Raw genomic sequence first — 4,962 nt, 5'->3', positions numbered from 1 at the left:
TATTGTTGCTGTAAACAAGACAAAAGATCTAAGCTAGAAAAGCATTTTTTGCAGTGTGATTTAAGCTTCAGGCGCCGTGTCATACAGGTTTAATATAATTCTGGTATGATTGTAATGAGTGAACTTGTTAAAAGTAACATGTACAGTACGGGCCGCTGCACTGACCTCCCGCTTACTTTAATAGCATTAAGATGGATTAGACAACAGCACAAGATCTAATTAACTAAACTGTGCCTGCTCGGGTCATGCATTCGGTCCCACCAGCATTAACTGCACGCTCTATTCCACACGTAAAACACTGTCCTGCGCTAAACATTCTCATTTGTCCTCTTTCACTTTCTCTTTGACAGCCGACTTCATTTTAAGGGATGTCACAAGAAGCCGTATGCTTTATTCAGTATGATGAAGCATATTTCACAAATGGATTTGGTTACATTTAACCATTACATATACATGAAAAAAAGTCATTTTTCTTCTTCTTTCATTTTTTATTCACCATCAAGTTGGTAACAAAACTGTTAATGGTAGCCATTGACTTCTATGGTATGAAATAAAATACCTACCAGTAACTGTACCAACAATCTTAAAAATATCTTATTTTGTGTCCAACAGAAGAAGGAAACTCATAAAGGTTTTGAACAACTTTTAAGCTGCTCTTTTCCAAGTAAATAGTGACCATGCAGTGTTTCCCCTGACATTATATTAGGGGGGCGGCCCGCCCCCCCAACGGCATCCCCGTCCCCCCTTGAAGGTCAAGTTAATTTTATTTAATTTTATTTTCTCTATAGCGCCAGATCACAACAGAAGTCATTTAAAGTTACCTTTGCTATAGAACATGTCTATACCTTGTTCTTTTATTAAACAAACTAAATAGCCTTATGTTATTTATCTTATTTACACGACGGCATGTCATTTCTGTCTCTACGTTACATGGTCACGCTCTCTATATCGCGCACAGCGGAGTTCCACCCCGATGCGCACACACAAACAAACATGCGCGCACACACAAGTGAGCACACTCCCACTCCCACTTCAGTCTGTGTGCATTGAATTTATTTAATACACGAGTTTCACAATTTGAGTTGAATTACTGAAATGAACTTTTCTAAGACATTCTAATTTATTGAGATGCACCTGTATTTGTAAATATTAAGCCACAAAACGACTATTTAAATATGAATTCTGCATGTCTATGTGTTAATGAATGGCACAGACACGCGGTTTTGTGTACTACTCGTACTGAAGCGCGCATGGCGCTTCCGGTGATATTAACGTCTGTCGTCTCACTAATGAGGACATAAATAACGTTACATGAACAACATCTCCAGAACTGCTCTGAGAGTCACTTCATGAGCATTTGACCATTTAATTTGAGTAAAACTATCCTCATATCATATACACACACAGAAATGTAAAGGTATTCACGGCAACCCGTCAAAATAAAAGTTCGATCTAACTTGAAGACATTGCAGCAGAAATATATTAGCCTACTATTGTTCAGTAGAATGTACGTAATAGGCTACTACTATTACTACTACTACTACTACTACTACTACTAAAATTATTAAAACCTTATTTTGAAGGAATAATCATACAATATTTCTTCAATGTTTTAATTGTAATATTAAATCCCCTTTATTTTCCAAAAAATAAAATTTGTTTAATTTTCATTAATTAAAAGATAAATGAAATGAATGGTTTATGCCTTAAAAATGTAAATACACAGAATTTCTGAGGGAAAAAAATCATAAGGCTATTGTAAGAATAAATGAAACTTGTTTTTATGCTTTCAAATAATTAGAGGTTGGTTTTTGGGCCCTAAATGTAATTTTTGTTAAACTTTTAATAAATTGATGTTAAACTGTTTAAGTTTCATGATTTTAATTAATTAGACATGCTTTTTGATGAATACAATTTATTTTTAACCATTAAAAAGGAGTCCAGAAAAATGTAAACTGAAAAATACGGAATCTAAACCTTGGGGAAACACTGCCATGGCTGTCAAGAAAGATTTTCAAACCAGTGTTTTTAATGAATGATTTTAAATTTTGGTCTGTTCCTCACACAAAACTATTGTGCTGCTTCAGAACACTTGGAATATAGTGCATGAATCATATGGACTACTTTCATGTACCTTTTTGGAGCTTGACAGACCTAGTCCCCTTTTACTTTTAGTGTATAGAAACATCTACTTTTGTGATCCATTGGAGAAAGAAAGAAAGTCATGTTTGGAGTGACATGAGGGCAAGTAAATGAAGACAGACTTTTTTTTTTTAAATATTGCTTAAGGTTTTAGATCTCAGATAGGATTTTTGTTATCTTTGTTCATGCATTTCTGCCAGACACATCGACAGCGATCTAATCGTAACAGACGTAGATCAGTGAGTCAGGTCTTTTTATTGCCAGTTTTAACTCCTCAGCTTTATGTGCTTTGATATCTTTATAATTTTCTTGTTTTTCCTGCCATCTGAGTAACTTGGCTGATTATTGTAATTAGTAAGGACCAGGATGGGTTTTCACAGGCATGTAGCTCTGCACAGAGCTGTTGTTTTGAAGCTGGTGTTTAGGGGAGTGTCAAGATAATATGGGAGGCAGCTTTAGTATTGGTCGACCCACCTCCACCCCCCATTCCTTATTGCTCACAATGTGTTGCTTTCTATCCGCACTGCTGTTTTCTTCTCTATCTAAATATGTTTTCCATGTAAACTAAAACCTGTAATTGCCATTAGTGTTTCATTTATTTAATTATGTCCTTGGAGACCTTTGACCTCAGTGTGTGTATGGAAGTCAGCAGTGACTCTGTTCTTTGTGGAATGCGTGCTTTGCAGGATTGAAGCACACAAGATAAGTTACATTGCCTCTATATGTCTCGATGTTTTCAAGAGCTGTTGTGACTGACAAAGTGTGTACTCTGCTCTCAGCCTCCCTTGCATTCTCTGCGCAGACAAGCGTGTGAAATTGGTGTAGACACAGCAGGCGTTTACACAGACCACACATGCGTTCACACACGTCCCACCCTCACACTACGAGCCGGCTGAATGAAGTTAGCTTTAAATTGCTTGGTGTTTTCTTTCCTTGTTCACATCATTCTTGTGACGCAAGCAGCTTTTGCTTCCCAGAAGCCTGCCTTCAACACAATAACTCAAGCATGGGTGGCAGATTTAACTTTTAAGCTTTCCCTAAAGCATGCCAGAGACCGTTAAGATGCTATTTATGTGTTTGTTAAAAGCATGCCGGTTTTCTCGCACAGTTTGTTCGCAGTGTCAGATTGGTTTACGTGGAGTTTAAGAGGGCTGCTCAGCAGAAGTTTGGAATGTGTGTACTGGAACCTAAGAACACTACTGCCACTTTTTTACTCTAGGGGTTTTGTTTTAAAAATCCCAATGTAAAACATGCCTCCGTGATGCTAGATTGTTCTGGGTGGATAAATCGGTACCATGTTGGTTATCCACCAGTATTATGAGATTTTCTTTTCAGTATTGAACAATAAAATAATTGTGTGTGCATATTTCCCTTATTTTTAAATTTTAGGGTGTTTTCAGACCTGTACATTGTTTGCTGTTGCGAAACAGGTACTTAATTTGTTACAATGCAGCATTTTCTTCTTGGTTCGGTTCGCTTTCACAAGCCACCATTGCAAAGCATACCAAACTTTGTTTATGGAAGTCACATGTGAGTAAAACTGTCCACTTATTGGTCAGAGTTCACCTGTTTACGTTCCTCTGCATCAGTCATCAAGATGCATTGACAAGTTCGTTCCGCAGGCTTAATGTGGCGTTATCTTTAGTTGTGACATTCGCAAACATGAATGTAGCCATCATTCCCACTCTAAATGATAAATTACATATAAATATTATATTTACCAGTTAGAGTGGGAATGACGGCTTTAATTTAAATAATTTTAAATATGTATATAATTTTAAATATTATAATTATATAAAATATTTTTATATATTTGTAAAAATTATAATGTTAAATATTATAATTATATGGTATAATCATATTTAAATTATAATATTTAAAATGAAATTATAACATGTAATGCAGTGGGGATCAAGGCTTCGTTGGGACAGCGTTCTTGTGAGAAGAGCAATTACATAGCGTTTTAGGATTTGCATTAACTAATGTGCTCACTCACTGAATCAGACACTGCTGCTTTTTATATAACATATTTCCCATTCTGAATTATGATACCGCTTGATTTGTTGAGTCCATTTGCAATCAGGCTAAGACCAACTCGTTCAGGCGATCTTGGACCTATTATTTTGGTGGTTCCTCAAAATAAATACATAAATATATATTTCATACTGGTACATTGGAAAATTATAATGCCTAAATTTGCTTGTAGCATGTAAAATGATATATTTCAGTTTTAGTGTTTTTTTTGTTTACTTATTTATTTTGTAGTAATAAAGATATGTTAGCAATAGATCCTTTTTATACCTCAAAATAAAATTCAAAATAAAATTATTTAGACAAAATAATGCTCTTACACACCAATAAGATAGAAACATGTTCTTAGTATTAGTGGATGGTGCATTTATTTTTTCAGTTTATGTCAACATCGTTTTTCTTTTTGTGCATAGAAATGTGGCTCAGGAAATGCTTACTCCTGAGATAGACAGTTCAGACAATTAATAATCTTGTGTGTCAGCACCACTGCACAGAAGACTCCACCTCCTCCTGGCGACCAGGTGAAGACGCTGTCCCCGGACAGCGTGAGGAGATCCCTCAGCAGGATCAGCGCACGCAAAGGTCCGGGTCCTGACAACATTTCTGGGCGTGTACTGAGAGACTGTGCAGTGGAACTCACTGATGTCTTCACAGACATTTTCAACATCTCACCAAGTCAGGCTGTTGTCCCCACATGCTTCAAAGCTACCACCATCATTCCAGTCCCGAAGAAGCCGTCTCCATCCTGCTTCAATGACTACCGTCCAGTTGCACTTACTCCTATTCTCA

At 36.5% G+C, this 4,962-nt stretch overlaps 1 protein-coding gene across 4 annotated transcripts in view; it reads left to right on the top strand.

The window, feature by feature from the left end:
- LOC107666816 (sodium bicarbonate cotransporter 3-like) overlaps positions 1-4,962 on the top strand; it is a 61,298-nt gene that overhangs the window by 30,572 nt on the left and 25,764 nt on the right. The window lies entirely within an intron of this gene.

This window comes from Sinocyclocheilus anshuiensis, unplaced genomic scaffold, assembly GCF_001515605.1.
Source record: "Sinocyclocheilus anshuiensis isolate Anshui unplaced genomic scaffold, SAMN03320099.WGS_v1.1 scaffold267, whole genome shotgun sequence".
Taxonomy (NCBI): Eukaryota; Metazoa; Chordata; class Actinopteri; order Cypriniformes; family Cyprinidae; genus Sinocyclocheilus; species Sinocyclocheilus anshuiensis.
This window is presented reverse-complemented; position numbering and strand designations above follow the sequence as displayed.